General features: G+C 40.0%; 2 protein-coding genes across 3 annotated transcripts in view; both read right to left on the reverse strand.

Moving 5' to 3' along the window:
* Positions 1 to 8,307, reverse strand: part of ZNF280C (zinc finger protein 280C) — a 67,709-nt gene extending 59,402 nt beyond the window's left edge. The window contains exon 1 of one of the 2 annotated variants that reach the window (XM_050777455.1): positions 8,127 to 8,307. The gene's annotated coding sequence lies outside the window, so the exon portion shown is untranslated. The remainder of the gene's footprint in view (positions 1 to 8,126) is intronic. The other variant, XM_050777456.1, reaches the window with a different exon arrangement.
* Positions 1 to 12,520, reverse strand: part of AIFM1 (apoptosis inducing factor mitochondria associated 1) — a 409,113-nt gene that overhangs the window by 133,856 nt on the left and 262,737 nt on the right. The gene's annotated exons all lie outside the window — the stretch shown is intronic.

Genomic DNA, 12,520 nt, shown 5'->3' on the forward strand with positions numbered 1-12,520 from the left:
AAATCTGAATTCTGAAATGGTAAGTGACATTAATCTTTAACTGATTCCTAGTCACATTTCAGAAATATTATTACTATAAGAAAACACATACATTTAGATATTTTTAGTTTTTTGAATCAACTCTGAACCGAAAAGTAACAGAAAATTAGATAAATTGCATAACAGAACAATTCATTATAAAGTAACTGCTCATTGCCTTTTGTGCTCAGGGTACTGTGCTAGGTTCTAGGGAAAATACAAAGATGAATAAGTCATAGTCCTTGCCTTCAGAAGTTTACAATCTGTCTACGATTCTTCGGGATTTTCAAAAAGCTGTTACATTAAACATTATCAAAAAAAATTGAATTGCTTTCTAAAATGGGAATTTGTATCCTGAGTTCTCGTGCACTGTACATACCATATATTCTACATACAGAATAAACACTTTTAAAATACTATTTCAGTTATAAAACAAAAAAGGTAAAAATCAAACATCAGAAATCTAAAGTAGGATATACAAAGCTAATTCAGTCTCCACATTTGTCTTTATCTTCCAACTGGCAAAAGCAAACTTTCCCTAATTCCAAATTATTTGGACTGAATTAGACCAAAGGGGAAAACATTACTTTAACTCCAGAAGAAGTTACTTGTATAAACGTTTGGATTTCTAATACAAGAGTTTCTAATGAATTCTGTAATTAGGTACATGTCTCTAGTTCTGAGTTCTGACTATTCAAATCTCTTCAAACTCAACTACTTGGATAGTTAGTGTTTGTTCCTAAATTAGAATTAAGGTAATACATACGTCACGTAAATACATGAGAATTCTTCCTCAACATTAAGGATCTATTGCTACCAAGAGCACTGAATTTTTTAAAGTCACAATTGCACAGCCTATGAGACTCATATAACACATTTTTTTTTTTATTTTTATTTTTTAGAGACAAGGTCTCGCTATGTTGCCCAGGCTGGAGTGACGCGGCCATTCACAAGCACGACTGATCATCGCATACCACAGCCTTGAACTCTTGGGCTCAAGTGATCCTCCCAAGTAACTAGGACTACAGGTGAACATCACTGTGCCTGGCTTAACACTTTAATTAAATGATCATATAAAATATTTATTAGCATAACCATACTAAAATGATTACTAAACGTACAAGTAGACTATATAAACAAGTCATATTTACTGCCTATGGCTATAGAAATAGCTTTTGAGGCCCAATGCAGCCACCAAAGAGTCTTAATTGGTATGCTCATAAACGCTCTAAAAAGTCAGAAATCTCTGAATGCCATTAGAGCCATAACTTCAGTCCAAAGCTGTGCTATCCAATAAAGTAGCCACTAGCCACATGTGGCTACTTCAACTTAATTAAAAAATAAAAATCCAGCTCCTCAGTCACTCTAGTCATATTTCAAGTGCTCAAAAGCCACAAGTGGTTAGCGGCTACTGCAGTGGATGACGCAGCTATGGAATTTCTATGGGACAACACGTCAATAGAATACTAACATACTTAGTTCCAGTTTTTAAAATAAACAAATACATACAATTGCATGGATTCCTTTGGGGAAGGACTGCAGCCTTCTAAAACTATCACAAAAACCCCTAAAGTCACCACATCAGAATTTTGGTGGCAAGGGAAGGAATTGTATGGGGGATTAAGTAAGCTGTCAGAGAAATGGAATATCCAGCAAAGATATGTAGTGGGCATCTTAGAGCTCCTATAATAGCAACTCCGGAGGGTCTCTAGGTTCTGCAACTCAGAGTTGGCATCAAAATAGGCACAAGAGGAAAGAACACTCCATATTTCAGCTACTGATTCAGGTGGAGACACTATACCCACGTTTAATGCACTGTTCTTCTGGGGGAAAAAAATGAATTCTGAATAACTGACTCGGGAAACACCTACTGAACACAACCTATTCATTTTTTTGAAGACTGCCTGTATAAATAATTCCTATTTAGTTATTTTTTGGTTTCAGCTTTTATGTATCTAAAACTCAACTGTGTTTTACAAAGAGTTTATTCAACAAAAAGTTAAAGATAATAGATTAACATAGTTAAAATGGTAAATAGTATATGTATTTTGCCACAATAAAAAATATTTGAATAGTTAATGGATGTCACTTTACACCCACTAGGATGGCTAGAATTAAAAGACAGATAATCACAAGTGTTGGCAAGGATGTAGAGAAATTGGAACCCTCATACACTGCTGATGGGAATGTGAAATGGTGCAGCCACTGTGGAAAACATTTTGGCAGTTCCTCACAAAGTTAAACCGAGTTATCATATGACCCAACAATTACACTCCTGGAGACAATTGAAAACATATATCCACACAAAAATTCGAACACAAATGTTCACAGTGGCATTATTCACAAGAGCCAAAAAGTGGAAACAATTCAAATACCCATCAACTCAGGAATGGATAAACAAAATGTGATATATCCATACAACTGAATACTATTTGGTAATAAAAAGAAATGAAGCACTGATAAATGTTACAATATGAATGGGCCTTGAGAACATTATACTAAGTGAAGGAAGACAGTCAAAAAGACCATATATTCTATGATTTCATTCGTGTGAAATGTCTAGAAATGGCAAATCCATAGACAGGAAGTAGAGTAGTGGCTGCATATGGTTGGGAGGGTTGGTGGGAAATGGGGAGTGACTGTTAATGGGTACAAGGTTTCTTACTGGGGTGATGAAAATGTTCTAAAATTAACTATGGTGCTAGCTGCACAACTGTAAATATACTAAAACCATTGAATCGCACACTTCAAATAAGTAAATTGTATGCTGTATGAATTGTATCTTAATAATGCTATTAAGAAAATAGTAAGGCCAGGCGCAGTGGCTCACGCCTGTAATCCCAGCACTTTAGGAGGCAGAGAAGGGCAGATCGCAAGGTCAGGAGTTCGAGACCAGCCTGACCAACATGGTGAAACCCTGTCTCTACTAAAACTATAAAAATTAGCCGGGCATGGTGGCATGTGCCTGTAATCTCAGTTACTCAGGAGGCTGAGGCAGGAGAATCGCTTGAACCCGGGAGGTGGAGGTTGCAGTGAGCCGAGATCATACCACTGCACTCCAATCTGGGAGACAAGAGTGAGACACCATCTTAAAAAAAAAAAAAAAGATAAAAAGAAAGAAAATAATCAGCTGGTAGGATATAAGCTTGGGAGTGATGTGGAGAAAAAGTACCAAAGAAAGAACCTAACAAAGATAGCAAAGCTGTAAGATTCTGAGTAGAGAAAGGGAGAGTAGGTAAACATTCAAGTCCTGATGATACCATTTAAACACCTGAAGCTAGCCATGCCTGCAGCAAATTATCCACAACAGCTTTTCAGTTAAGAGAGAAAATAATTATTCATTTTTGGTTTAATCTACTTTGAGCTAAGTTTCCGGCAACTGTGTTTAAAACTATTAATAAACTCATCAATGGATTACCTCTTTTTCAAACCAGGGTCAACAGACCTCTCAGGAAAATAGATATATTCCAGGTTGTGCAAGAGAGCTCTATAACAATATAATTCTCTTTTTGTTTTGCTATCTAAAAAAATTAACAAGCCTGCTCTGGGGATTCCCTGGGTGACCACCTTATATAACTAAATGACGCATTTGCACTAAATGAAGGGCAATGACAATACGGTTAGCTACAGAAATGAAGGTACTGAAAGGGTTCAAATAAAAAACCTTGCTATTATTTATATATAATAAGTAGGGAATGTATATATATAGTAAATATAAGTAGGTATGAAAAACTCAATAGAAGTAGGCAGTGACTCAGCAAAATACATATTCAATATATGAAAACTGATTCAAATGGCAATGATTTTGTAGTTTCACTTGACTGCTTTGTTTTATGGTTATGTAAGAACTCTGAGAATGTTTCAAACATTTTAAGTTCAGGGGTGTCTGTGAAATTTTTTTTTTTATAACAAGAATTGGTATAGTACTGAAATCCAAGAAAACTGGATTATATCTTGGTTCCTTAGACAATTTCGCTGGCATTTAAACGATGGAAACTTTCAAAGTAGGTTTTGGGAACAAATTACATACAATTCAGAAAGAAAATAGAGGCTCTTCACCTTTTCTTTGTCCAAGTTTTTATACTATGCAAATTATCTTTTTTTCTGAAAGGCTGAACACATAAGTCCAGGTATATTTTGAGAAGACATTTAATAACTTTATTATTTTTATCCTAATTTATTTGTTTTCAACTTTTGTCTCTGTTAATTTTTATACTTCATCTATTTGTAGAAAATAGCTGGTTTACACTAAGATTTAAAACTCACTAGCATAATACTTTGCAAAGTTTGCCTATATTTTAAAACATTTTATGTCAGCTTTGGGATAGGGCACTATAATAAAATATACTTCTACAAATAAGTTTTGTATTATATTCAGGGTAAAGACTTTATAGGCATAGTCTTTTATTATAATTCCTATGTAAAAGATATAACATGGGGAAAAGACGAATGTACAATTACTGGCCTTTGGAAGCCACTATGTATAGTAAATACTTTATGTAAGTTTCATAAGATATTCTATAGTCACTAATTCCTAAAGTAACCTCAAGAAGTATGTATTATTAATTAATTTGCTTTTTATAGGAGTAAAACTTATCCACCAGGGAAAATGTCAAGTAAGTGCACTGATGGGAACACTGGACACAGGAGCTGAAAACCTGAGTGGGAATTTCTGGTCTACCACTTCCTGGCTGCCAAATCTATAAGTAGTATAATCAACCTCTGTAAGCCTTAGTTTTTCTATCTGTAAAACGAAAACAGTAATATCTTCCTTGCAGCGCTAGTGTGAACATTAAATAAAGCACAGGAAATATTATTAACAGTACTTTGCACTATTTTTCTCAACTTCTCCTTCTTTACCTGAAGTCATACCGTAAGTTGATGAGTACAAGCACTTAAAACAAATCTAGTTCACATAAAGAGCTCAATTAAAATCATATCATAAATTGCATCACATCAGTAGTTCTCAAAACCTTTTGTCCCAGGATTTCTTTTCACTTAAAACTTAATGAGAACCCCAATGAGCTTTATGTTTATATGGACAGTATGTGTTGATATTTCCCATATTAGAAATTAAAACTGAGACAGATTTCAAATGTTTTTATTTAAAATATTTATAAGCCCATTACAAGTTAATAAAAATACTTTTAATGAGAATAACTTTTAAAAAAGAAATCTAATGAGAAGAGTAACATGGATTTACATTTTTGCAAATGTCTTTAATATTTATCTTAATAAAAAGCAGCTGGATTCTCTTATCAGTCTCTGGGGAAAAATACTGTATGATCTCACTTACATGTGGAATCTAAACAACTTTATCTCATAGAAACATTGAGTAGAAAGATGGTTACCAGAGGCTTGGGAGTTCGGGGGTGGGACAGATGGGGAAAAGATGTTGATCCAAGAGTACAAAGTTCAATTAGACTGGAGGAATAAGTTTTAGCTATCTGTTGCACTACAAAGTGACCAGAGCTAATACTAATAATGTATGGTATATTTCAAAATTGCTAAAATAGATTTTTAACATTCTCATAACAAAATGGTAAGTTGGTAAGATGATGGCTATGTTAGCCTCTTTCAATAATGTATACATATCAAAACATCACATTGTACCCCATAAATACACGCAATTATCATTTGCCAATAAAAAATTAAAAAGGAAACAAAAAAATGAAAAAAAATACACTCCTTAAAAGAAAACTACTTTGCAGCGAAAGAATAAAGTCTAGACGAACACTATACTTTAGGGGTCATTTCTTTTTTTTTTTTTTTTTTTTTTTGAGACGGAGTCTTGCTCTGTAGCCCGGGCTGGAGTACAGTGGCCGGATCTCAGCTCACTGCAAGCTCCGCCTCCCGGGTTTATGCCATTCTCCTGCCTCAGCCTCCGGAGTAGCTGGGACTACAGGCGCCCGCCACCTCGCCCGGCTAGTTTTTTGTATTTTTAGTAGAGACGGGGTTTCACGGTGTTAGCCAGGATGGTCTCGATCTCCTGACCTCGTGATCCACCCGTCTCGGCCTCCCAAAGTGCTGGGATTACAGGCTTGAGCCACCGCGCCCGGCCCTTTAGGGGTCATTTCTACAGTTCATTCCTAGTGATGTTTCTCTGATTGTGCAGAGCACTGGGAAGAAAAATCTAGACAAACATATTTGATTCAAATTACTGAGGAAGGCTGGGCTCGGTGGCTCACTCCTGTAATCCCAGCACTTTGGGAGGCCGAGGTGGGTGGATCACGAGGTCAGGCGTTCCAGACCAGCCTGGTCAACATAGTGAAACCCCATCTCTACTAAAATTACAAAAATTAGCCGGGCGTGGTGGCAGGCGCCTGTAACTCCAGCTACTCCGGAGGCTGAGGTAGGAGAATCGGTTGAACCCGGAAGGCAGAGGTTGCAGTGAGCTGAGATCGCGCCACTGCACTCCAGCCCGGGGGACAGTGCGAGACTCCGTCTCCAAAAAAAAAAAAAAAAAAATTACTGAGGAAATCAAATCTTTTTGAATCATTACCTAAGACAAACTCACTGAAAACCAAGTAGCTGAGACTTGGAGTTATTCAACCTAAGAACTTTTTCAATAGGATATTCTTCAACTCTTCAACATGCTTAGAAATAATATTAAAGTATTAAAAAGTTGAGAAAAAATGAAGCCTTAAAAATATAAAGGAAAAGGGAATTGAATAATACTTCTTCAAATTTTTAAGTGAGCCTCCTTGCTTATTCTCCGTGACCGCCTCACTCTCACAAAAAGTGAGACGTAATATAGCAAATTGAACATTAGATGAAGGTCAGAAAGCCTAGGTTTAAGAATTGGTTCCATCACTTCCTAGGGACATGACCTCGGTAAAGTTCTGTCCTCGAGGCTGTTTCCTCATCTTCAAACAGTTCTATCAATACCCTACAGCCCATCTCAAAAGGGGTGCTACCAATGAAATATACAAATGCAAGATACGATTATAATGGAATTTGCGCTGCTGTAGAAACATCAAAGGTACACAGCCCTAATTGTACAAGCAAAGCAGTGCCTTTGTAGGCTCAGTAAAGTTTCTGCTTAAGGAGATAAGTTTGCACGGTAACCCCCAAACCAGGATACCTCACAAAGTATACTAAGAGGAGACTTTTGCAGTTTAAAACTCTACTTCTAGGTTTCAATTTTATGTTAGGGGCAGTAAAAGACATTACAACTCATAGTGCAAACCTGAAAACAATAGTAAAAAAAAAAAATGTAAGGTCGCAGATTTAAAAAACTCCACAAAACTAACAAATCTTTCCAAACAAAGAGAATCCCTTGGATGAAGGTCTCCCATGCTTGCAGAAGCTGGTTCACTTGACATTTTCCTCTCGAATTTCTCCTTAAAAAGCATTAAAACCTGACAGAGGTTGAGAGGAACTCCTTCCATCTCTACAGCAGGAGTATACCTCAGCATAATTTTTTCCATCTCTTTAAGGGAAACCTGCAAACCTCCTAGTTAGAATATAGTGTATTTAACTCCACGTTTCTCCTCAGGGCTCTTATCCTTAGACAATAACGGAATGGGGCACGATTTCTGTGACAGAGAAGGGAAGTCCCTTTGGCCAGAACAAGGTTGTGGGCATGGAATGACCGGTCCTGTGTGGGGGGAACCCGGGCAGAAAGAAGGGCTCACAGGATCTCTGACGCCTGAAAGTTCGGAATCCCTTCAAGTCTCTCTTCGTTTGATTGAAGAGACTTGAGGGTGGGCGGGTCTCCGTCAAACATCAGTATCAAACGTACAAAAGACGAAAGGGAGTTGCCTCCAGAAAGAAAAGCCCAAACCGGGTTGGAAACAGACCGGTAGGACTCAGGAGGTGAGAAGGCTGCCGCAGCTGCCGCGGCCCGCGAAACCACTGCCCGCCGCGGGCCGCCAGGCTCTACCTCCAGAAAACCCTCCCCCTTCAGGGCCCGGCGCAAGATGGTGGCCCACCAGCTACCACGCCGCCAAGCCTGTCCCCTCCCCCGCACCCCCGTCGATCCGCACCGGCATAGAGACCCTCAGCCCGCCGCCCTCAGAACCGCCCTCTGGGGAAGGCTGCCTCGGCCGCGCGGGAGAGCTGCAGCCTGCTTCCGCGCGGCACAGGCGGGGGCGGGGGCCGCTTACCGAGAGCAGAGCAGATCGGCCTGACTGGGGTTCGGATAAGGAGGAGGAGAAAGAGGAGGAGGAAAGGGAGGAGCGCGAAAACCTCGGGCGACAGCCTCAGCAACAGCGACTCCCGCAGAGACTTCCAGCGCGGAACCGGCGCCTCAGCCGGGGGCAGGAGTATATAACTGCGCGCGCTGCTTCATGGGTAGACGCCGACTCCACCCCCTGAACATCCGGGGCCTTTTCTAACCGACCACGGACGGCTGGTACTTACATGTGCAGCTACTTTACTTACCGTCGACGGCAGCCGAGCAAGTGCAATTGACCAGCGTGGATGCAGCTCTTCTAAGCAAACCCTCTATTTAACCTGGAGTTGTCATCCCAAAAAACACGTTGTACCTGACTACAGAGAAACATGAATTCCGGGTCTTCCTTGTGTGTGAGGGCTAAAGACACGAGTTAAAAAACAAAATATATATATATATATATATTGTTTTTTAGAAATACTGTACTTGAAACACGTCTGAAAATATAAGTTATTTTCACCACGTTTTGTTTTAAACATATGGTTTTGCTTGTCTGTTACTTCTAATTGCCGTATGGATGCCTATAGCAGTTACAAAAATGCTAGGGAAAAATACATTTACGGCTGGGTGCGGTGGCTCACGCCTGTAATCCCAGAACTTTGGGAGGCTGAGGTGGGTGGATCACCTGGGGTGAAGAGTTCGAGACCACCTCCCTTTCCTCCTCTTCTTTTTCCTCCTCCTTCTCTGAACCCCAGTCAGGCCCAGTCAGCCTGACCAACATAGTGAAACCCCATCTCTACTAAAAATGCAAAATTAGCTGGGCGTGGTGGTGCATGCCTGTAATCCCAGCTACTTGGGAGGCTGAGGCGGGAGAATCACTGGAACTTGTAAATACGTTTACAGGAAAAGCACTTGCCAAAATACTGTTTACAGAAACATTTTCTAGACACTGCTTTGAACTGTAAAAGTTTCTTCTCCCAACTTTCTCCTCAAGGTTTATAGCAGTACTGGTTCATCTCTCTCTCTCTCTTTTTTTTTTTGAGACGGAGTTTCGCTCTTGTTGCCCGGGCCGGAGTCCAATGGCGCGATCTCGGCTCACCACAACCTCTGCCTCCCGGGTTCAAACGATTCTCCTGCCTCAGCCTCCTGAGTAGCTGGGATTACAGGCGTGCGCCACCACACCCTGCTAATTTTGTATTTTCAGTAGAGACGGGGTTTCTCCATGTTGGTCAGGCTAGTCTGAAACTCCCCAGGCTAGTCAGGTGATCCCCTTGCTTTGGCCTCCCAAAGTGCTGGGATTACAGGCGTAATGCCTGGCCCGATTCATCTCTTAAGAGTTGCCCAGACTGAAAATATCATGTGACTCACATAACACACACATAAATCCAGTCACTGAATCCTATCGTTTTTTTTTTTTTATTTGAGCTAGTTTCTTCTTTCTTATTGATACAGCTATTTGCTTCTGACCCTGAAAGTAAGCTTTACAGGAGAAGACAGAGAATAATCAAAATAAACGAAAAGTGAAAAGTCCCAAAATCTTGGGGCATGCATAGTTGGTCCCTGCTTCCAGTCAGGGTGATAAGTAAGTCCGGCCACCTTTTCCTTTGATGCCAGCAGATTTAACATTAGGAAGTCTACAGCCCGCATGACTCTGCCTCTGGCTCTAGCAGGAAATTTAAAACCTGTAATTCTCCAGCCTGCCTCCTTCTTTGGTATTGGCGGGAAATTTAAAACTGGCAGCAAAAATTGGCGCAGCTGAGAAATTTAAAACTTGCAAATCTGCAGCCTGTGAGGCATTTTCACCAGTCCCACTTCCAATATGCTATAAAGGCCCATCCAACTTCCTCTGCCTCTCTCAAACCAGCCCAGACCTGTTTGCAGCACCCACCCCTCCTCACTTACCCCCACTAGTCCCCAGAGTAATAAAATTTCTCTCAAATTCTCTTGGTATATCTAGTGTCATGAGTGTCCACATCCGACCTAAAATTAGGAGGAGGAATGGTCAAAATGCCTCAGCAGGATGACCAGAAAACACTTATACACCCAAATTTAAATCTAACTTATTTTTTTTCATGAAAAATACTGCCAAGAAGGCCAGCAGGCTCTGGTCAGTTGACTCTGCAGATTCTGGTCAGCAAATTTTCTATCAAGATGAAAATTTGAGAAGCTAAATAATAACAATAATTAAAAGGATGTCTGGTGAGAATGGAATTAACACATGGGATGTTGTTTGGGTGATTTTTAACTATTCTTAAAACTCTTACCCAGGCTTCTAGAAAACCACTCTATATTGGTTCTCTTGACTAGCTGGCTGTATGTTCTTTTTTATTTTTCAGCATTTCCAGTAAATGAGGGCTTACTCCTGTACCGGTTTTTCTGACAATTTTAAAAATTGAGACAGATTTACATGAAAAAAATCTGCCATTTTGAAGTGTACAATAGAGTGATTTCTTATATATACTTACAGTATTGTGCAACCATCACCACTATCTAATTCCAGAGTATTTTCATTACCTCCCACCAAAAAACCTGCAAACCTATTAGTAGCCACTCCCAATTTCTTCCTATTTGTATCCTCCCACCAATCATTAATTAACTTTTTGTATCTCTGGATTTGCCTGTTCTGGATATCACATATAAATGCAAACATACAATATGTAGTTTTTTCGTGTCTAGCTTCTTTCATTCACTATTATGTTTCTGAAGTAGGTTCATCCATGTTGTAGCACATATCAATTCGTTCTTTTCTTTCTTTCTTCCTCTTTCTTTTTTCCTTCCTTCCTTCCTTCCTTCCTTCCTTCCTTCCTTCCTTCCTTCCTCCCTTTCTTCCTTTCTTCCTTTCCAGATTGACTCTAGCTCTGGCTCTCAGGCTGGAGTGCAGTGGGGCGATTTCCACTCACTGCAACCTCTGCCTCCCAGGTTCAAGCAATTCTCCTGCCTCAGCCTCCTGAGTCGCTGAGATTACAGGGTCCTGCAACCATGCCTAGCTAATTTTTGTATTTGTAGTAGAGATGGGGCTTCACCATGTTGGCCAGGCTGGTCTTGAACTCCTGACCTCAAGTGATCCACCTGCCTCGGCCTTCCTAAATGTTGGGATTACAGGCGTGAGCCACTGTGCCCAGGCCACTTCATTTCTTTCTATTATTGCATGGTATTTCATTGTACAAACATCACTTTCTGTTTATCCATTCTTCAGTTGATGGACGTTTGGGTGGTTTCTGCTTTTGGGTTGTTATAAATAATGTAGCCATGAATATCGGTGTATTAGTCTGTTCTCACACTGCTATTAAGATATTACCTGAGATTGGATGATTTATAAACAAAGGAGGTTTAGTTGACTCACAGTTCTGCATGGCTGGGAAAGCCTCATGTAACTTATACCATGGAGAAAGAAGAAGCAGGCACCCTCTTTACAAGGTGCTAGGAGAGAGAAAGAGTGTGTGTAGGAGGAAATGTCAAACACTTATAAAACCATCAGATCTTGTGAGAACTCACTCATTATCATGAGAACAGCATGGGAGAAACTGCCCCTATGATCTAATCACCTCCCACCAGGTCTCTTCCTCAAACCCTGGGGATTACAATTCAAGATGAGATTTGTGTGGGGACACAAAGTCTAACCATATCAATTGGTGTACAAGATTTTTTTTTTTTTTGAGACGGAATTTCAGTCTTGTTGCCCAGGCTGGAGTGCAGTGGCATGATCTTGGCTCACTGCAACCTCTGCCTCCTGGGTTCAAGCGATTCTCCTGCCTCAGCCTCCTGAGTAGCTGGGATTACAGGCACCCGCCACCATGCCCGGCTAATTTTTTGTATTTTTAGTAGAGACAGGGTTTCAACATGTTGGCCAGGCTGGTCTCGAACTCCTGACCTCAGGCGATCCACCTGCCTCGGCCTCCCAAAGTGCAGGGATTACAGGCGTGAGCCACCACGCCCAGCTGGTGTACAAGGTTTTTAAAAAAGCTTTATGAAGATAAAGTTCATATAAGATACAATTTATGCACTTAAAGTATGCAATTCAGTGGTTTTTAGTATATTCACAGGTATATACAACCATCACCACAGTCAATTTTAGAACATTGTCATCGCCCTAAAAAGAAATTCTGTGCACATTTGTCACCATATCCTTACTCATCTCACCCCTCCTTTCAGCTACCCTCCTGCCCTATACAACTACTAGTCTACTTTTTGTCTGTGCAGATTTCCCTCTTTTTTACATTTCATATAAATGGAATTATATAATATGCTGTCTTTTGTGACTGGCTTCTTTCCCTTAGCATAATGTTTTCAAGGTTCACTCAAGTTGTAGCATGTGCTTATTTCCTTTTTATGACTGAATAATATTCCATTGCATGACTATAGCATATTTTGTTTATTCATTTGTCA

Source organism: Macaca thibetana, chromosome X, assembly GCF_024542745.1.
Source record: "Macaca thibetana thibetana isolate TM-01 chromosome X, ASM2454274v1, whole genome shotgun sequence".
NCBI classification, from domain to species: domain Eukaryota; kingdom Metazoa; phylum Chordata; class Mammalia; order Primates; family Cercopithecidae; genus Macaca; species Macaca thibetana.